The sequence below is a fragment of the Oncorhynchus nerka genome, linkage group LG1 (genome assembly GCF_034236695.1).
Source record: "Oncorhynchus nerka isolate Pitt River linkage group LG1, Oner_Uvic_2.0, whole genome shotgun sequence".
In the NCBI taxonomy this organism is placed as follows: Eukaryota; Metazoa; Chordata; class Actinopteri; order Salmoniformes; family Salmonidae; genus Oncorhynchus; species Oncorhynchus nerka.
Window position 1 is genome coordinate 38066547 of NC_088396.1, and position 22981 is coordinate 38089527.

The following is a 22981-nucleotide window of genomic DNA, read 5'->3' on the forward strand; positions in this document are numbered from 1 at the left end:
GCAAAGTATTAAACCCTGCCTATATTCACAATTTATCTTCTTAAAATGTGATTTTAAACCTAACCCTAACCTTAACTACACTGCTAAACTTAAGCCTAACCCTAACCTTAAATTGAGATCAAAAACTTAATTTTAGTTTTCTAGAATTTTTACCACATATCGAATTTTGTGGCTGTGGTAACTATTGGAAACCAGCTCTCAGGCGCTGGCGTTCTCCAAAGCCGCCCGTTTCAATACAGTTGGATAAATCAAATCAAAATCCAATCAAATCATCCTCCCTTCCCTAATTACTTGAAGTACGGTTATCTCTGATCGGGCGTGACATGGATGGGTCAAGGCTATGGGTTAAATCTCTCATTTCACCAATCTATCTATTTTATGGAAGTCAGGGTTGTGTTTGAAATCATTTGAATAGGCACACAGCACTCTGTTGTGTGAATATTGATATTAGTTATCTTTTGTGTGTGTATAACTAATTCAGTACATATTTTTATGTGTTCATAAATTATCGGTTATATTTTGTCTGTCTTTCTTTATGGATTACATATGGTAGATGATTGAATAAGATGTGTAGGATGTCTCTGCTGAGATAGTCTAGGCAAGGGCTCTCCAACCCTGTTTCTGGAGAGCTACCCTCCTTTAGGTTTTGAAGGAGAGTTGGAGAGCCCTGTGCCTAGGCCTATACGTTTGCATTATAGTGCCACCTGTTGATAAGAATAGAATAGGATCGAATCTTAGAATAGAATATTAGAATAGAATATTAGAATAGAATAGAATCTTAGAATAGAATAGTAGAATAGACTGACATGTCAAAGGAATTTAGACAAAAATGCCGTGACCTATTATGGGGAATAATACAAATAAATTATCACACTCTATCCCTCCAAGAAAAGAATGTGTTATAATTATTTAACATTGCATTAAGCATCGCTTTGTCTCTAATTGGCATATGTACACAAAATATAGGAGCAAAATAAACTGCATTGTTGGTTAGGGGCTTTCACTATTGTATTCGGCGCATGTGACTAATCAAATCTGATTTGAATTCAAATTATGGAGATGACAGATAATATTTTTGATAGTTTTACAATGACAGAAGATATTCGACTGAAATTTGATTGAATGGTGATTTGATAAGGAGGATGAATCAGAGTAGCATAATTGTCATACAGTTATTTTTATAGTGTCAAGGACGATGTTGAATGGAATATTTCAGTATCGTAAATAATCACGCTATTCACAGTGTTTAAAGTCCAGATGGATTGGCTAAAAGCCTATGTTGTCTTTTTCCTTTTATGTCTTGGACATATTTTTACTATAGCCTATATAGAAATAAAGTGAATTACACTTACAGGCAACATTTCCATTTGACTATGTGCAACGGTAAATTGTAGGCTATCACATGCTTTTTAGTGTTGGGCAATGGTTTCTCATATTCAATTGAGACACCCACCCTTCCTGCTCAAACTACAACATGCCCCTCCTTCTGAAATGTTATAAAGCCTGGATGATTACAGAAGAGCAGCAAAACCTAACGAAGAGGAACAGATGGGATATCAAGTATCAAATCCGTAAGTATGCTCTCTAATATGTAACTTAAAACTAAAGTATCAATGTATAGGATATTCAACGATGCAGTAAGTGTGCTGCGTTCAGGGGATCTACGTGTTTGAGAGTGTGAGTTGGACGCAGACGTTACAGTAGCCTAGGCTATGTCAAATGTAGCCTAAAATAAAATAAAATATGTTTTTATTAGGCTATTGCAATTGTGTTGTTTAGTTAACTAGTTTAAAATCATAATATATGACGACATTATAAGGCAAAAATTATTGCAATGTAATGAGCAGGCAATGCAAATCATCTCTTGATCTCATCTTGAACTGTGAAACGTTTCTGGGACTCACACTGTTGCTCAACTTCAGTCACTTTTGTGTTTCACTTCGGTAAAATGCACTTACTATAATGTAGTATAGTAGCCTGTTGGCAAAGGAGTTTTGTACAGTAAGTAGCCTATCCTTCATCTTGAGATTTTACTGACTAGGTTATAGTACTGATGTAGTAGGGAAATGTACACTGTATTGGAAAACATGTCAATTATATAGTCATTTTGGGTATTATCAACTATGAAATACTCTGAAACATTTTACTGCAGCATACTGTAAATTCTGGTGCATTGTGTGAAAATGTTGTGGACGGGGGAAAGTAATTGCTGTATTTCAAATTGTACTATAATTCCAGCCTACAAAATACAGTACCGTACCATATTGTTGGAGTGCCAAAAACCTTTTGACCACTACTGTGTGCATGATAGTGTTGTTTCTGTCACATTAACATATTTTGAGGCCTGCCTTGTAAGAGGCTATATTTGTTGCACTCGTGAGTGAGAATGCCGCTCCAATTTAACTCCTATGTGATTGTAGTGCACCATGTAAGCTGGACAGATTGGAGTGGCAGCAAGTCTTAAACCTTAAACGGTTGAACATTTTGCCATGTCCTTTTGGTCAGAGTGCCCCATGGTGGTGGGGTAATGGTACGCTCAGGCATAAACTACGTAGAACGAACACAATTGCATTTTATTGATGGCAATATCAATTAACAGATACCTTGACGAGATCCTGAGGCCGATAGTCATGCTATTCATCTGCCGCCATCACCTCATGTTTCAACATGATAATGCACAGCCCCCATGTCGCAAGGCTCTATACACAATTCCTGGAAGCTGAAAATGTCCCAGTTCTTCCATGGCCTGCAAACTCGCCAGACTACAGCGTGTTCCAGTTCCCGACAATATCCAGCAACATCACACAGCCATTGAAGAGGAGTGGGACAACATTCCAGAGGCCAAAATCAACAGTCTGATCAACTCTATGCGAAGGAGATGTCGCATTGCATAAGGCAAGTAGTGGTCACATCAGATACTGACTGGTTTTCTGATTTACGCCCCTACTTAAAAATAAAAAAGGTATCTGTGACCAACAGATGCATATCTGTATTCCCAGTCATGTGAAATCCATAGATTAGGGCCTAATGGGTTTATTCAAATTGACTGATTTCCTTATATAAACTGTAACTCTGTAACAACTTTGAAATTGTTGCATGTTGCGTTTATATTTTTGTTCAGTGTAAATATCCATAGCCTTTTTTGTAAAGGGCAAGCCTTCACACAGGCATTGGGGTGTGTTTATGCATCTCAATATAATCAGCTTCATATCTATGTAATGAATATGATAATTAATATATATATATATAGTACCCATCAAAAGTTTGGACACACCTCATAATTTAAGGGTTTTTCTTTATTTTTACTATTTTCTACATTGTAGAATAATAGTGAATACATCAAAATTATGAAATAACACATATAAAATCATGTAGTAACCAGAAAAGTGTGAAACAAATCAAAATATATTTTACATTTAGATTCTTCAAAGTAGCCTCCCTTTGCCTTGATAACTGCTTTGCACACTCTTGGCATTCTTTCAACTAGATTCACGAGGTAGTCACCTGGAATGCATTTCAATTAACAGGTGTGCCTTGTTAAAAGTTAATTTGTGGAATTCCTTTCCTTCTTAATGTGTTTGAGCCAATCAGTTGTGTTGTGACAAGGTAGGGGTGGTATACAGAAGACAGCCCTATTTGGTAGTCAGTAAGTAAGTAACAATACTTCAAAGTACTACTTAAGTAATATTTTGGGGCATCTGTACTTTACTTTACTATATATACTTTTACTTTTAGTTCACTGCAATCCTAAAGAAAATAATGTACTTTTTACTCCATAAATTTTCCCTGACACCCAAAAGTACTCGTTACATTCTGAATGCTTAGCAGGACAGAAAATGATTAAATTCACACATTTATCAAGAGAACATCCCTGGTCATGCGGACTCACTAAACACAAATGCCTTGTTTGTAAATTATGTCTGAGTGTTGGAGTGTGCCACTGGCTATCCGTAAATTTTTAAAAACGAGAAAATTGTTCCGTCTGGTTTCCTTAATATAAGGAATTTTTATTATTTATACTTTTACTTTTGATACTTAAGTATATTTTAGCAATTACATTGACTCACCCAGTAAAATACTCAACTAGTATTTTACTGGGTGACTTTCCCTTTCACTTTAGTCATTTTCTATTAAGGTATCTTTACTTTTACTCAAGTATGACAATTGGGTACTTTTTCTACCACTGGTAAAAGTCGAAGTCCATATTATGGCAAGAACAGCTCAAACAAGCAAAGAGAAAAAACAGTCCATCATTACTTTAAGATATGAAGGTCAGTCAATCTGGAAAATTTCAAGAACTTTGAAAGTTTCTTCAAGTGCATTCGCAAAAATCATCAAGCGCTATGATGTAACTGGCTCTCATGAGGATTGCCACAGGAAAATAAGTTACCTCTGCTGCAGAGAATAAGTTCATTAGTGTTACCAGCCTCAGAAATTGCAGCCAATGCTTCAGAGTTCAAGTAACAGACACATCTCAACTAGAGGTCGACCGATTATGATTTTTCAACGCCGATACCGATGATTTGGAGGACCAAAAAGCCGATACCGATTAATCGGCCGATTAAAAAAAAATGTATTTGTAATAATGACAATTACAACAATACTGAATTAACACTTATTTTAACTTAATATAAAACATCAATAAAATGGTTTAAATAATGCAAAAACAAAGTGTTGGAGTAGAAAGTAATATGTGCCATGTAGAAATGTGTGCCATGTAAAATATGTGCCATGTAAAAAAGCTAAAGGTTAAGTTCCTTGCTCAGAACATGAGAACATATGAAAGTTGGTGGTTCCTTTTAACATGATACTTCAATATTCCAAGGTAAGGGGTTTTAGGTTGTAGTTAATATAGTATTTATAGGACTATTTCTCTCTATACCATTTGTATTTCATATACCTTTGACTATTGGATGTTCTTATAGGCACTATAGTATTGCCAGTGTAACAGTATAGCCTCCGTCCCCCTCCTCGCCCCTACCTGGGCTCGAACCAGGAACACATCGACAACAGCCACACTCGAAGCATCGTTACCCATCGCTCCACAAAAACCGCGGCCCTTGCAGCGCAAGGGGAATAACTACTCCAAATCTAAAAGCGAGTGACGTTTGAAACAGTATTAGCGCACACCCAGCTAACTAGCTAGCCATTTCACATTGGTTACACCAGCCATTAGGCTGATAGGCTTGAAGTCATAAACAGCGCTGTGCTTGCGAAGAGCTTCTGGCAAAATGCACGAAAGTGCTGTTTGAATTAATGATTACGGGCCTGCTGCTGCTCAGTCAGACTGCTCTATCCAATCAGACTTAATTATAACATAATAACACACAAATACGAGCCTTTGGTCATTAATATGATCGATTCCGGAAACTATCATTTAGAAAACAAAACGTTTATTATTTCAGTGAAATACGGAACAGTTCGGTATTTTATATAACGGGTGGCATCCCCAAGTCTAAATATTCTTGTTACATTACACAACCTTCAATGTATGTCATAACAAAGCCCAAACTGTTGCATATACCCTGACTCTGCGTGCAATGAATACCAGAGAAATTACACAATTTCACCTGGTTAATATTGCCTGCTAAACTGGATTAGTAGTTATAACTAGTGATTATGATTGATTGTTTTTTATAAGATAAGTTTAATACTAGCTAGCAATTTATCTTGGCTTCTACTGCATTCGTGTAACAGGCAGTTTACTCGTGGAGTGCAATGGTTGGAGCGTTGAACTAGTTAACTGTGGGGTTGCAAGATTGAAACCCCTGAGCTGACAAGGTGAAAATCTGTGGTTCTGCCCCTGAACAAGGCAGTTAATCCACAGTTCCTCATTGAAAATAAGAATGTGTTCTTAACTGACTTGCCTAGTTAAATAAAAGGTATTAAAAGGTATGCGTGAATCGGGCCTTCGTGGTCAAAATTGCTGTAAAGAAACCACTACTAAAGGACACCAATATGAAGAAGAGACTTGCTTGGGCCAAGAAACACGAGCAATGGACATTAGACCGGTGGAAATCTGACCTTTGGTCTGATGAGTCCAAATGTGAGATTTTTGATTCTAATCGCTATCTCTTTGTGAGACGCAGAGTAGATGAACGGATGATTTTTCTTAATGCTTGTGGTACCCACCATGAAGCATTGGAGGAGGTGTGATGGTGTGGGGGTGCTTTGCTGGTGACAGTCAGGGATTTATTTAGAATTGAAGGCACACTTAACCTGTAAAAAAAAAAAAACGAGTAAAAATCCCTGCACAGGAAAATGGCGGACGGAAGACAGGGTGGTGCGGCAGGTGCCGCTTCTCATTCGAATGCTGTAATTTTATCTAAACCATCAGGTGTACGCCGATCCCAGCTAAGTAACTCATGAAAAGAGTTAAAGCGCAATTATGTGTTTTATCTCCAGTACTCTGCCATGATTGTCAGTTATGTAGCTGCTCTACTGATAATCTCAGTGCGTCCTTGCTGGGATGACACAATCAGTCTACTACCGTTCCGTGGGAGCGGACAGTACACAGCATACCATAATGTTCTGAATAATGGCCAAGTCTACCTCGCTCCTTATTCTACTGAACCGCTTAGGCGTAACAAACACAAGTCCAACATTTATCGGAAACTGTTAAGCTACCTGTTCATTACCCTCCTGCTCTCCGGGGATGTACAACTCAATCTTGGGCCCAATATCACCGAGCCAGTGATACGCACCGGAGTGGAGAGCGGTGGAAGGCCTCGTCCACTGGTCGTCGCCGCTGTGGAGGTGGGTGAGTGCTATGGTCCTATGGTTTCTCTCGACTCACCCGGCTCCAGGATAGATTTTGACTCTTCAAACATACCAGAGTCGCTATATGCGATCCCTGACTCTGCTTCTGGTATGCAAGCTATTTTAATTAGTTCCCCGCATCCAGTGCAGGCGGGAGGGATTGTTAATTGCGCTACCGAACTGCCCCTAATCAAAACGAAACAAAGCGGCCTAAACCCAGCCGTCAGAAAACACAGAAAATTTAACTTTTTTCAATGTGTCAATCACTCTCGAGTCATCTGGGACCCACGAGCCAAGCCCAAGGGACTACTAGGGGGGCACTTGAACATTCGTAGTGTCATTCCAAAAAGTGATCAAATTCAACATCTACTCACAGACTCCAACCTTGACTTTCTCTGCCTCTCAGAGACATGGCTCCATAAACACTCTCCATGTGCTGCTTTGATTGTGCCTGGCTACAATGTTTTCAGGAGAGACAGGATTGAAGGAAGAGGAGGGGGTGTGATGATTTACATTAAAGAACATATCCGATGTAAACAAATTGAGTGGTCATGTGATAATGAACTAGAATGTATCGGCCTGAACGTTACACTGTCTCCCCAAATGTCTTTTACCCTCATTGGAATGTATAGGCCACCTTCCACCAAAAGTGTGTTTTTGATCAGTTTAATACCATGCTTAGGGAATGTGATTTTGGGAAAGAGGTCATCTTAATGGGAGATTTTAACATTAATTATGAAGACAAGTGTTGTAGGAAAACCCTCAAACGGATCACTAATACCTTTGACCTTACACAGCTAGTTAAAGGGCCAACCAGGGTGACTTGTTGCTCTAAAACACAGATTGATTTGGTGTTCAGTAATAAACCAGAGAGAGTGACTAAATCATTCAATATGGTTACTGGGCTGTCTGATCATAATCTGACACTTATAGCCAGAAAGCTGTCTAAGAGCAGGTTTAACCTCTCTACTGTTAGAAAGCCGGATCAACTCAGAATACCTACGAGTGAATTAAACTATTTTGAAAAAGCAATTAAGGGAATAAACTGGAATGATCTCTTGTCCTATACAGACGTGGAAGCTGATAGTCAGGTGTTTCTATCCACAATCCAGACTACAATAAATGGCTTCCTAAAGAAAATCAAATCCAAACCTGGCCAAAAGAGCACTCTTCCTTGGCTAAATGGAGAAATCTGGAAATTGATGAAAGAACGAGATTATGCTCTAAAAATAGCCCTAAAATCTAAATTAGAGCATGACAGACGTAGGTTTACCATGTTGAGAAATAAGATGATGAAAGAAATCAGACAGGCCAAGGCAAACTTTTTTATTAACATAATTGGTGAAGCAAAGGGAAATTCTAAATTGATATGGGAGAATCTAAAAAAGTTAACAGGTAAAGACCATAGTAACACTGCAAAAAAACTAGAAATCATGGTGAATAACAATCTAACACAGGATGCAGTCGAAATAGCAATAGCCTTCAATTCCTACTTTATTGACTCTGTCAGGGTACTGACACAGAACCCCTCCTCTGGTTTCTTGGGCTCAGTGCTAGTGAATGACACTCAACCTGTCTTCATCATAAGGGAGGTTTCTAAGTCAAAGGTGAACAAGGTGATTAGCTCACTAAAGAACTCTAAAGCCAAAGATGTGTTTGGGATGGACTCTACCTTTCTTAAAAACTACAAAGAGTCACTCATTGGCCCCATTACTAAGGTCACCAACACATCTATTGGTCTCGGTGTGTTTCCAAGGGTATGGAAGTCGGCCATAATAACGGCCATCTTTAAATCAGGCGACCCTGCTGACGTGAGTAACTACAGGCCCATTAGTATACTACCTGTGGTGTCAAAGGTTGTTGAAAAGTGTGTAGCAGAACAACTGATTGCCCACCTCAACAACAGCCCCTTCACATTACACTCCATGCAGTTTGGCTTCAGAGCGAAACACTCCACAGAAACGGCCAACTGCTTTCTTCTGGAAAATGTGAAGTCCAAGATGGACAAAGGGGGTGCTGTTGGGGCTGTGTTTCTGGACCTAAGGAAGGCTTTTGATACTGTTAACCATGAGATTCTCATCACAAAATTGTCCAAGTTCAACTTTTCCCCTGATGCCTTGAGATGGATGAAATCATACCTTGAAGGCAGAACTCAGTGTGTCAGAGTGAGCAATGAGCTGTCGCCCACTCGTAGCTATGATGTGGGCGTGCCCCAAGGGTCAATACTGGGGCCCCTCCTGTTCAGCCTGTACATTAATGATCTGCCTTCTGTCTGTACTGGGTCTGAAGTGCAAATGTATGCAGATGATACAGTGATATATGTGCATGCAAAGAGTAAACAACAAGCTGCACAAGAACTCACTACTGTAATGGTCCAGGTTACAAAGTGGCTCAGTGACTCGTGTTTGCATCTCAATGTGAAAAAAACTGTTTGCATGTTCTTCACAAAGAGGGCAACAGATGCTACTGAGCCAGATGTCTATGTGTCAGGGGAGAAGCTCCAGGTGGTATCCGATTTTAAGTACCTTGGCATCATACTTGATTCCAACCTCTCTTTTAAAAAGCATGTGAAAAAGGTCATTCAAATGACCAAATTCAACCTAGCTCATTTCCGATTAATACGAAATTGTTTGACTACAGAGGTAGCAAAACTGTACTTCGAAACTATGATACTCCCCCACTTAACATACTGCTTGACTAGTTGGGCCCAAGCTTGCTGTACAACATTAAAACCTATTCAGTCTGTCTACAAACAGGCTCTCAAAGTGCTTGATAGGAAGCCCAATAGCCATCATCATTGTCACATCCTTAGAAAGCATGAGCTCTTGAGTTGGGAAAATCTTGTGCAATACACCGACGCATGTCTTGTATTCAAGATCCTTAATGGCCTGGCTCCCCCTCCACTCAAGATTTTTGTTAAACAGAAAACCCAGACATATGGCAGCAGATCCACAAGGTCTGCCATGAGAGGTGACTGTATAGTTCCCCTAAGGAAAAGCACCTTTAGTAAATCTGCATTCTCTGTGAGAGCTTCCCATGTCTGGAATACACTGCCATCAGACACACATAACTGCACCACATATCACACTTTCACAAAATGCTTGAAGACATGGCTAAAGGTCAATCAGATTTGTGAACATGGTCCCTAGCTGTGTGTTGCCGCTTTCCATGTTGTCTGTTGTCTGTAGCTTGTGAGGTGTGGAAACACTTTGTTGCTTTTATGAATTTTGTCTTGCTGCTTTTTGTTCTGTCTGTATGCTACGTCTTGCTTGTCCTATGTTGCTCTGTTTGTATGCTATGTCTTCTTGTCCTATGTTGCTATGTCTTGCTTGTTCTATGTTGCTATTATCTATATTTTAATTGTTTTTAATAACCTGCCCAGGGACTGCGGTTGAAAATTAGCCGGCTGGCTAAAACCGGCACTTTTACTGAAACGTTGATTAATGTGCACTGTCCCTGTAAAAAAATAAAAAATAATAATAATACTTAAAAAAAAATAAACCCTGCTTGGCCACCAAAGCATTCTGCAGCGATACGCCATCCCATCTGCTTTGTGCTTAGTGGGACTATGATTTGTTTTTGAACAGGACAATGACCCAACACACCTCCAGGCTGTGTAAGGGCAATTTGACCAAGAAGGAGAGTGATGGAGTGCTGCATCAGATGATCTGGCCTCCACAATCGCCAGACCTCAACCCGATTGAGATGGTTTGAAATGAGTTGGACCGCAGAGTGAAGGAAAAGCAGCCAGCAAGTGCTCTGCATATGTGGGAACTCCTTCAAGACTGCTGGAAAGCATTCCAGGTGAAGCTGGTTGAGAGAATGCCAAGAGTGTGAAAAGCTGTCATCAAGGCAAAATAATCTAAAAATATATTTGGATTTCTTTAAACACTTTTTTGGTTACTACATGATTCCATGTGTTATTTCATAGTTTTGATGTCTTCACTATTATTCTACAATGTTGAAAATAGTAAAACATTAAGAAAAACCCTTGAATGAGTGTGTCCAAACTTTTGACTGGTACTGTATATATATATATATATATATATATATATATATATATATATATACACACAGTATATTCTGTATATGTGCAATTATTCTAGTTGCAGTTATCAAAATTGTCCATTCAAGATGCCATTTCTCTGTTTACTTTCTTTCTTAGAACACATCAGTTTATCAAGGCAGGACAAAACCTGTTGCCTAAATGGTGTTACAGAAGTATTTACTCATATTACCAATCTCATAATAAAGAAACCAAAGGTGCTCTGAAGGTGAGAAGATAGAAAGAAGTCATACTAAAAAAGCTTTTAGTTCTGAAGGGTGATTCCTCACTGAACTAGAACCAAAGAGGACCATGATTTTGAGATTTTCGCGAAATGTTATCCATAGAAGGGTCCATTAGAGGAAGGATTGTTGACATTTTGACATTTGTATCTTAAAGCATAATTGAGAAAAAATAAATTACCTAGGCCTCCTTTAATAATGTTTAATCTGTAGTGCTGCATTTAGACGGTATGCATTGCTATGGTGATTTTAGTAAACAAACAGTGGAAATCAACATCGGGAAGAAAACAATGCTACAGCAAATGGCAAAATGAAAATTATTAAATTAATATTTGAACTCTGGCGGCAATTACCGTCCACCGTGGCGGCGGGTGGCAATCACCGCCAGCCTCAATGGCATTTACCGTGATGCTCTCTTTCTAAATAATGACATCTGGTTTGCTGCCTACCGTCTACCTCGTACCATCTAAACGCAGCTTATATCCTACCAAGGAAAAATTGGTGTCATAGGAAGCTTCACTGCTTCCTCTGTAATATGAGTAGTATTTTGCTTTCACTAACAATCCTCTGACATATATATAAAATTATAAACCAGCAGAGGGTGACCAATTGTAATACATTTTTACATTAACTGCATTTGTAATGCTTACAAATTGGATGATGACTCAAAAACTAGCAGAGATCCCACTCTGGAACTTTGATATGCCAGTAGACTATATTATGTCCAACAACATATACAAATATATTTTCAATATTCATGTTTATATTTTTCAATATTTATATAATAATGTAAGAAAATTGGTATTGAAATCAAAATACTACTCATATTACAGAGCAAGCAGTAAAGCTTCATATGACACCAATTTGCCCTTTGTAGCACATACAGATGAAACATTATGGAGTCTTAAAGGAGGACAGGATAAGGCCAAAATGTCCAATTTCAATGAATTATTTCTCAATTGCTTTAAGGTACAAATGTCAAATATGTCAACAATCCTTCCTCCAAAAGACCCTTCTATGGATTCAGTTGAGTGAAAATCACAAAAATGATGGTCCTGTTTTGTTCTAGTTTCGCGAGGAATCGCCATAAGTGGTTTGTCCATTGTAATTTGGGAAATCAACTATTCTTTGGTGCCCGTTTTATCTTATAAGTCTATGGTACATGGCAAAAACTCACCACGGAAAAGGTCTTATTGGGCAGCTAACTATTGAAACATACTTGTATTCAGTGTGTCCCAGATATGTTTGTGCTGTCTATGTTTGGCCTGAGAATGACATACGACTTGGCAAGACAACAAAACAGAGCTAGGCTCAAGCCCGTATCGAGTCACAAGAGGAGTGAGAGAAGTTATAAATGATACCTTGATATGTTTTAATTGCCTGAAATTGCCTGACTTCCCCACTCAGTCAGGTGCTCCATGGTCAACTCAGAGTTAGGTTCCTGTCAAGGTAAGCACCCAAAGGACACAAGCATACTTCAGCAGCAACAACAAATGCTGCCATGGCAACTGTGTCTGTGTAGGACTGGCATACATTGGCGACAAAATGGAGTGTGGTGGTGGCCGACTATTTGTGTCCTGACCAATGGTGTTGTTTGGGGCTGCAGTGCATTGTCTCTGATATCAGGTGTCTCTGATATCAGGTGTCTCTTCACACCGGTTTTATTACACCTAACGACAGAGTAGCCGTTCATAATCCAGGGAACTTTTCCATTCCCCTCTGAAAATGACATCAGAACCCCATAATAAATGGCTTACACAAGTGTGACTGCTGTACCTTTTTCATCATTAGTCACCAATGACATGCATACAGTAGTGACTAGTGGCTGATAAAAAACTTCTGTTGTGTCTTCTTCATCCTCAGTTACCAGTCAGTGACCATTTTTCCTAAAGAGAGTCGCAGCCCAATGACAGCCGAGGTCGAGGATACTCTAGTATGAGTCGAAGGACCAGTAGCAGCCCAATGACAGCCGAGGTCGAGGATACTCTAGTATGAGTCGAAGGACCAGTAGCAGCCCAATGACAGCCGAGGTCGAGGATACTCTAGTATGAGTCGAAGGACCAGTAGCAGCCCAATGACAGCCGAGGTCGAGGATACTCTAGTATGAGTCGAAGGACCAGTAGCAGCCCAATGACAGCCGAGGTCGAGGATACTCTAGTATGAGTCGAAGGACCAGTAGCAGCCCAATGACAGCCGAGGTCGAGGATACTCTAGTATGAGTCGAAGGACCAGTAGCAGCCCAATGACAGCCGAGTTCGAGGATACTCTAGTATGAGTCAAAGGACCAGTAGCAGCCCAATGACAGCCGAGGTCGAGGATACTCTAGTATGAGTCGAAGGACCAGTAGCAGCCCAATGACAGCCGAGGTCGAGGATACTCTAGTATGAGTTGAAGGACCAGTAGCAGCCCATGCGACCGCAACAAGTACGCCTGCTGCTCCTACGGGGGCAACATGTTCGTTCTGGGAGGGAGAGCGTGCCACTCGCTTAGGGACTTCTGGAGGTATAGTGTCGGTAAGTAACTAGTCTCAGACTGTTAGTCTTGCGGGCATGTTGACCAGCTATATTTTCTTCTGGGTTCCTTCTGGATAAGCAAGTGTCAGATCCACTATACTTTTTATTAATCTTAAGTATGAGTATAGACTGCTTCAGATTTATGTGTATAAATATATATATACAGTGGGGAGAACAAGTATTTGATACACCGCCGATTTTGCAGGTTTTCCTACTTACAAAGCATGTAGAGGTCTGTAATTTGTATCATAGGTACACTTCAACTGTGAAAGATGGAATCTAAAACAAAAATCCAGAAAATCACATTGTATGATTGTTAAGTAATTAATTTGCATTTTATTGCATAGCATAAGTATTCGATACATCAGAAAAGCAGAACTTAATATTTGGTACAGAAACCAGCAAGGATATTGGCCCACTCCTCCATACAGACCTTCTCCAGATCCTTCAGGTTTCGGGGCTGTCGCTGGGCAATGCGGACTTTCAGCTCCCTCCAAAGATTTCCTATTGGGTTCAGGTCTGGAGACTGGCTAGGCCACTCCAGGACCTTGAGATGCTTCTTACGGAGCCACTCCTTAGTTGCCCTGGCTGTGTGTTTTGGGTCGTTGTCATGTTGGAAGACCCAGCCACAACCCATCTTCAATGCTCTTACTGAGGGAAGGAGGTTGTTGGCCAAGATTTCGCGATACATGGCCCCATCCATCCTCCCCTCAATACGGTGCAGTCGTCCTGTCCCCTTTGCAGAAAAGCATCCCCAAAGAATGATGTTTCCACCTCCATGCTTCACGGTTGGGATGGTGTTCTTGGGGTTGTACTCATCCTTCTTTTTCCTCCAAACACGGCGAGTGGAGTTTAGACCAAAAAGCTACATTTTTGTCTCATCAGACCACATTACCTTCTCCCATTCCTCCTCTAGATCATCCAGATGGTCATTGGCAAACTTTAGACGGGCCTGGACATGCGCTGGCTTGAGCAGGGGGACCTTGCGTGCGCTGCAGGAGTCTAATCCATGACGGCGTAGTGTGTTACTAATGGTTTTCTTTGAGACTGTGGTCCCAGCTCTCTTCAGGTCATTGACCAGGTCCTGCCGTGTAGTTCTGGGCTGATCCCTCACCTTCCTCATGATCATTGATGCCCCACGAGGTGAGATCTTGCATGGAGCCCCAGACCGAGGGTGCAGTCGTCCTTTCCTCCAAACACGGTGAGTGGAGTTTAGACCAAAAAGCTCAATTTTTGTCTCATCAGACCACATTACCTTCTCCCATTCCTCCTCAGCTATGAGTGGAGAACAGGAGGGCTTCTTAAAGAAAAACTAACAGGTCTGTGAGAGTCGGAATTCTTACTGGTTGGTAGGTGATCAAATACTTATGTCATGCAATAAAATGCAAATGAATTATTTAAAAATCATACAATGTGATTTTCTGGATTTTTGTTTTAGATTCCGTCTCTCACAGTTGAAGTGTACCTATGATTAAAAATTACAGACCTCTCCATGCTTTGTACGTAGGAAAACCTGCAAAATCGGCAGTGTTTCAAATACTTGTTCTGCTCACTGTATATATGTATTCCTACTGTATGCTTCCTACGGACTCTAAAAAAACACAAAAAGAAAGATGCCCAGGGTCCCTGCTCATCTCTGTGAAAGTGCCTTAGCCATGCTGCAAGGAGGCATGAGGACTGCAGATGTGGCCAGGGCAATAAATTGCAATGTCTATGCTGTGAGACGCCTAAGGCAGGGAGACAGGACGGACAGCTGATCATCCTCGCAGTGGCAGACCATGTGTAACAACACCTGCACAGGATCGGTACATCCGAACATCACACCTGCGTGACAGGTACAGGATGGCAACAATAACTGCCCGAGTTACACCAGGAAGGCACAATCCCTCCATCAGTGCTCAGACTGTCCGCAATAGGCTGAGCGAGGCTGGACTGAGGGCTTGTAGGCCTGTTGTAAGGCAGGTCCTCACCAGACATCACTGTCAACAATGTTGCCTATGGGCACAAACCCACCGTCGCTGGACCAGACAGGACTGGCAAAAAGTGCTCTTCAATGATGAGTCGCAGTTTTGTCTCAACAGGGGTGATGCTCAGATTCTCATTTATCGTCGAAGGAATGAGCGTTACACCAAGGCCTGTACTCTGGAGCGGAATCGATTTGGAGGTGGAGGGTCCGTCATGGTCTGGTGCTGGTGTGTCACAGCATCATCGGACTGAGCTTGTTGTCATTGCAGGCAATCTCAACGCTGTGCGTTACATGGAAGACATCCTCCTCCCTCATGTGGTACCCTTCCTGTAGGCTCATCATGACATGACCCTCCAGCATGACAATGCCACCAGCCATACTGCTCGTTCTCAGCGTGATTTCCTGCAACACAGGAATGTCAGTGTCAGATTTTAATCCCATTGAGCATGTCTGGGACCTGTTGGATCGGCGGGTGAGGGCTATTCCCCCCAGAAATGTCCGGGAACTTGCAGGTGCCTTGGTTGAAGAGTGGGGTAAAATCTTACAGAAAGAACTAGCAAATCTGATGCAGTCCATGAGGAGGAGATGCACTGCAGTACTTAATGCAGCTGGTGGCCACACCAGATACTGACTGTTATTTTGATTTTGACCCCCCCTTTGTTCAGGGACACATGGCAGTCAGGCTACCTCTGGCGAGCACATGGAGGGCTGTGCGGCCGCCCAAAGAAATGCCACCCCACGCCAAACCGGTCATGCTGGAGGATGTTGCAGGCAGCAGAACGTTCTCCACAGCGTCTCCAGACTGTCACGTCTGTCACATGTGCTCAGTGTGAACCTGCTTTCATCTGTGAAGAGCACAGGGCGCCAGTGGCGAATTTGCCAATCTTGGTGTTCTCTGCCAAATGAAAAACGTCCTGCACGTTGTTGGGCTGTAAGCACAACCCCCACCTGTGGACGTCGGGCCCTCATACCACCCTCATGGAGTCTGTTTCTGACCGTTTGAGCAGACACATGCACATTTGTGTCCTGCTGGAGGTAATTTAGCAGGGCTCTGGAAGTGCTCCTCCTGCTCCTTCTTGCACAAAGGCGGAGGTAGCGGTCCTGCTGCTGGGTTGTTGCCCTCCTACGGTCTCCTCCAAGTCTCCTGATGTACTGGCCTGTCTCCTGGTAGCGCCTCCATGCTCTGGACACTACGTGGTCTGTGGTCCCCACCTGCAGAACCACTCCTTTATTGGGGGTGTCTTGCTAATTGCCTATAATTTCCACCTGTTGTCTATTCCATTTGCACAACAGTATGTGACATTTATTGTCAATCAGTGCTGCTTCCTAAGTGGACAGTTTGATTTCACAGAAGTGTGATTGACTTGGAGTTACATTGTGTTGTTTAAGTGTTCCGTTTATATACAGTACATATACAGTACCTGTCAAAAGTTTGGACAAACTTTTTTCTTATTTTTACTATTTTCTATATTGTAGACTAATAGTGAAGACATCAAAACTATGAAATAACACATCATGTAGTAACCAAAAAAGTGTGAAACAAATCAATATATATTTTACATTTTGGATTCTTCAAAGTAGCCACCCTTTTCCTTGATGACAGCTTTTCACACTCTTTGCATTCTCTCAACCAGCTTCATAAGGTAGTCACCTGGAATGTATTTCAATTCATTTGTGGAATTTCTTTCCTTCTTAATGCGTTTGAGCCAGTCAGTTGTGTTGTGACAAGGTGGGGTTGGTATACAGAAGATAGCCCTATTTGATAAAAGTCCAAGTCCATATTATGGCAAGAACAGCTCAAATAAGCAAAGAGAAACAACAGACCATCATTACTTTAAGACATGACAGTCAGTCAATCTGGAAAATGACAAGAACTTTTTTCAAGTGCAGTCGCAAAAACCATCAAGTGCTATGAGGAAACTGGCTCTCATGAGGACCGCCACAGGTCAAGAAGACCCAGAGTTAAATCTGCTGCAGAGGATAAGTTCATTAGAGTTACCAGCCTCAGAAATCGGCAATTATCTGCAGACCAAATAAATGCTTCACAGAGTTCAAGTAACAGACAGATCTCAACATCAGCTGTTCAGAGGAAACTGCGTGAATCAGGCCTTCATGGTCGAATTGCTGCAAAGAAAACACGACTAAAGGACACCAATAATAAGAAGAGACTTGCTTGGGCCAAGAAACAAGAGCAAATTAGACCAGTGGAAATCTGTCCTTTTGTCGGATGAGTCCAAATATGAGATTTTTGGTTTCAACCCCCTTAACTTTCTGAGACTCAGACTAGGTGAACGGATTATCTCTGCATGTGTGATTCCCACCGGGAAGCATGAAGGAGGAGATCTATTGGTGTGGGGGTGCTTTGCTGGTCACACTGTCTGTTATTTATCTAGAATTCAAGGCACACTTAACCAGCATGGCTACCACAGCATTCTACAGCAATATGCCATCCCATCTGGTTTGCGCTTAATGGAACTATCATTTGTTTTTCAACAGGACAATGACCCAAAACACACCTCAAGGCTGTGTAAGGGCTATTTATTTGACCAAGGAGAGTGATGGAGTGCTGCATCAGACGACCAGGCCTCCACAATCACCCGACCTCAACACAATTGAGATGGTTGGAATGAGTTGGATTGCAGAGTGAAGGAAAAGCAGCCAACAAGTGCTCAGCATACAGTTGAAGTCAGAAGTTTACATACACCTTAGACAAGTACATTTAAACTCAGTTTTCACAATTTCTGACATTTAATCCATTCCCTGTCTTAGGTCAGTTAGGATCACCACTTTATGTTAATAATGTGAAATGTCAGAATAACACTAGAGAGAATTATTTATTTCAGCTTTTACTTCTTTCATCACATTCCCAGTGGGTCAGAAGTTACCATACACTCAATTAGTATTTGGTAGCATTGCCTTTAAATTGTTTAACTTGGTCAAATGTTTTCGGGTAGCCTTCCAAAAGCTTCCCACAATAAGTTGGGTGAATTTTGGCCCATTCCTCCTGACAGAGATGGTGTAACTGAGTCAGGTTTGTAGGCCTCCTTGCTCGCTCACGCTTTTTCAGTTCTGCCCACAAATTTTCTATAGGATGGAGATCAGGGCTTTGTGATCGCCACTCCAATACCTTAACTTTGTTGTCCTTAAGCCATTTTGCAACTTTGGAAGTATGCTTGGGGTCATTGTCCATTTGGAAGACTCATTTACGACCAAGCTTCAACTTCCTGACTGATATCTTGAGATGTTGCTTCAATATATCCACATCATTTTCCTTTCTCAAGATGCCATCTATTCTGTGAAGTGCACCAGACCCTCCTGCAGCAAATCACCCCCACAACATGATGCTGCCACCCTTGTGCTTCACAGTTGGGATGGTGTTTTTCGGCTTGCAAGCCTCCCCCTTTTCCCTCAAACATAACAATGGTCATTATGTCCAAACAGTTATATTTTTATTTCATCAGACCAGAGGACATTTCTCCAAAAAGTATGTTCTTTGTCCCCATGTGCAGTTGCAAACCGTAGTCTGTTTTTTTATGGCAGTTTTGGAGCAGTAGCTGCTGAGCTGCCTTTCAGGTTATGTTGAAATAGGACTTGTTTTACTGTGTATATAGATACTTTTGTACCTGTTTCCTCCAGCATCATCACAAGGTCCTTTGCTGTTGTTCTGAGATTGATTTGCACTTTTCACACCAAAGTACTTTTATCTTTAGGAGACAGAACGCTTCTCCATTCTGAGCGGTATGTCAGCAGCATGGTCCCATGGTGTTTATACTTGCGTACTATTGTTTGTCCAGATGAACATGGTAACTTCAGGCATTTGTAAATTGCCAGACTTGTGGAGGTCTACAATTTTTTTTCTGAGGCCTTGGCTGATTTATTTTGATTTCCCCATGATGTCAAGCACAGAGGCACTGAGTTTGAAAGTAGGCCTTGAAATACATCCACCGGTACACTTCTAATTGACTCAAATGATGTCAATTAGCCTATCAGAAGCTTATTAAGCCATGACATAATTTTCGGGAATTTTCCAAGCTGTTTAAAGGCAAAGTCAACTTAGGTTTTGTAAACTTCTGACCCATTTGAATTATGACACAATGAATTATAAGTGAAATAATCTGTCTGTTAAAACTCATTTTTCAACCAGCACACATTTCTTGTTAACGAACTATAGTTTTGACAAGTCGGTTAGGACATCTACTTTGTGCATGACACAAGTAATTTTTCCAACAACTGTTAACCTGTTGAGTGTAGGGGGCAGTATTTTGATGTTTGGATGAAAAACGTACCCAAATGAAACTGCCTATTTCTCAGGCCCAGAATCTGAATATGCATATAATTGTCAGATTATTATAGAAAACACTCTAACGTTTCCAAAACTGTCTAAAATATTGTCTGTGAGTATAACAGAACTGATATTGCAGGCGGAAACCTGAGGAAAATCCAACCCGGAAGTGCTGTTTTTCCTGAAAGCTCTCTGTTCCATAGCCTGCCTTTGCTCCATTTAAAGGGATATCAACCAGATTCATTTTCCTATGGCTTCCCCATGGTGTGAACAGTCTTTAGATATAGTTTCAGGCTTTTATTTTGAAAAATGAGCGAGAAAGATCACATCACATTTTGATGGCTGGGTGCCAGCAGCTTTTTGCATGCGCAACAGCTTGGAGCAGACATTTTCTCTCTCTCTCCTATTGAAGAAGCTACAGTCCCGGTTGAAATATTATCGATTATATATTGTAAAAACAACCTGAGGATTGATTATAAAAAACGTTTGACATGTTTCTACGAACTTTACGGATACTATTTGGAATTTTAGCTTGCCCGGACTTGACCGCTCGAGCCTGTGGATTTCTGAACATAATGCACCAACCAAATGGAGGTATTTTGGATATAAAAATAATCTTTATGCAACAAAAGGAACATGTATTGTGTAACTGTGAGTCTCGTGAGTGCAAAAATCTGAAGATCATCAAAGGTAAGCGATTAATTTTATTGCTTTTCTGACTTTCGTGACCAATCTACTTGGCTGCTAGCTGTTTGTAATATTTTGTCTACTGAGAGAGTTGTCCTTACATAAACGCTTGGTATGCTTTCGCCGAAAAGCTTTTTTGAAATATGACATGCCAGGTGGATTAACAACAAGCTAAACTGTGTTTTGCTATATTGCACTTGTGATTTCATGAAAATTAAATATTTTTAGTAATTTAATTTGAATTTGGCGCTCTGAAATTCAGCGGATGTTGATGAAAATGATCCCGCTAATGGGATGGGTGCATCAAGAAGTTAAACTCTTGAAACTCTGGGGGCGGTAATTTCATTTTTGGATAAAAAACGTTCCCGTTTTAAAACGGGATATTTTGTCACGACAAGATGCTAGACTATCCATATAATTGACAGCTTTGAATAGAAAACACTCTAACTTTTCCAAAACTGCAAATATATTGTCTGTGAGTATAACAGAACTGATGTTACAGGCGAAAACCAGATAAAAATCCAATCAGGAAGTGCCCCATATTTTGAAAGAGCCGCATGCCAATGACTCCTTATATGGCTGTGAATTGCGTAAAGTACAGAGGCAGCCATTATTCCAATCGCTTCTAATGAGAAGCCAATTGTCCCGGTGGATATATTATCGAATAGATATGTGAAAAACACCTTGAGGATTGATTCTAAATAACGTTTGCCATGTTTCTGTCGATATTATGGAGCTAATTTGGAAAAAAGTTTGGCGTTGTAGTGACCGCATTTTCCGGTCGATTTCTCAGCCAAACGTGAAGAACAAACAGAGCTATTTCGCCTACAAAAATAATATTTTAGGAAAAAAGGAACATTTGCTATCTAACTGGGAGTCTCGTGAGTGAAACCATCCAAAGTTCTTCAAAGGTAAATGATTTAATTTGATTGCTTTTCTTATTTTCGTGAAAATGTTGCCTGCTGCTAGCAGGGCATAATGCTATGCTAGGCTATGATAAACTTACACAAATGCTTGTCTAGCTTTGGCTGTAAAGCATATTTTGAAAATCTGAGATGACAGGGTGATTAACAAAAGGCTAAGCTGTGTTCCAATATATTTAACTTGTGATTTTCATGAATAGGAATATTTTTCTTATGTCCGTTGCGTTATGCTAATTAGTTATTTATGGGATTTCTACATAGGAGGCCCATTTTCAGCAACCATCAATCCTGTGTTCCAATGGCACGTTGTGTTAGCTAATCCAAGTTTATCATTTTAAGAGGCTAATTGATCATTAGATAACCCTTTTGCTATTATCTTAGCACAGCTGAAAACTGTTTTCTGATTAAAGATGCAATAAAACTGGCCTTTAGACTAGTGGGTTCGATTACAGGCTCAAATATTTTTAGAAACAGAACTTTCTTCTGAAACTAGACAATATATTCTTGTTCTGAGAAATGAAGGCTATTCCATGCGAGAAATTGCCAAGAAACGGAAGATCCCGTACAATGCTGTGTACTACTCCCTTCACAGAACAGCGCAAACTGTCTCTAACCAGAATAGAAAGAGGAGTGGGAGGCTCCGGTGCAGTCATTTACAACACTAACAATGTCTACACTGTATTTCTGATCAATTTGATGTTATTTTAATGGACAAAAAATGTGCTTATCTTTCAAAAACAAGGTTATGTCTAAGTGACCCCAAACGTTTTAACGGTAGTGTATATACTGAATAAAAGTATAAACGCATTGTAAAGTGTTGGTTCCATTTTTTATGAGCTTAAATAAAAGATCCCAGAAATGTTCCATACGCACAAAATGCTGATTTCTCTCAAATTTCGTTCTCAAAGTTGGAAGCACAGAATTGTCTAGTATGTCATTGTATGTTGTAGCGTCAAGATTTCCCTTCACTGGAACTAAGGGGTCTAGCCCGAACCATGAAAAACAGCCCCAGACCATTATTTCTCCTCCATCAAACTTTGCAGTAGGCACTATGCATTGGGGCAGGTAGCGTTCTCCTGACATCCACCAAACCCAGATTTTATTCCATCAGACTGCCAGATGGTGAAGCGTGATTCCTCACTCCAGAGAACGCATTTCCACTGCTCCAGAGTCCAATGGCAGTGAGTTTTACACCACTCCAGCCGATGCATGGCATTGCGCATGGTGATCTTGGGCTTTTGTGTGGCCACACACAAACCCATTTCATGAAGTTCCCGACAAAGAGGTATTGTGCTGACGTTGCTTCCAGATGCAGTTTGGAACTCGGTAGTGAGTGTTGCAATGGAGAACAGATCATTTTTATGCGCTGCGCTCGTTAGCACTCAGCGGTCTCATTCTGTGAGCTTGTGTGGCCTACCACTTTGCGGCTGAGCCTTTGTTGCTCCTATATGTCTCCACTTCACAATAACAGCACTTACAGTTTATCGTGGAAGCTCTAGCATGGCAGAAATTTGACAAACTGACTTGTTGAAAAGGTGGCATCGTATGTGTATGTATGTATGTA

At 40.8% G+C, this 22981-nt stretch overlaps 1 long non-coding RNA gene across 2 annotated transcripts; it reads left to right on the top strand.

Annotated features, from left to right (window-relative positions):
* The first annotated feature begins 1485 nt into the window (after nucleotides 1-1485).
* On the top strand, nucleotides 1486-22224 carry LOC135571774 (uncharacterized). Of its 2 annotated transcripts, XR_010463927.1 has the most exons (5): nucleotides 1486-1571; nucleotides 2600-2895; nucleotides 10347-10563; nucleotides 12910-13559; nucleotides 18022-22224. It is a non-coding gene; the product is annotated as an uncharacterized LOC135571774 (long non-coding RNA). The 2 variants fall into 2 exon arrangements; XR_010463925.1 differs by lacking the exons at nucleotides 12910-13559; nucleotides 18022-22224 and having other exon boundaries at nucleotides 10347-10797.
* Nucleotides 22225-22981: the final 757 nt, after the last annotated feature.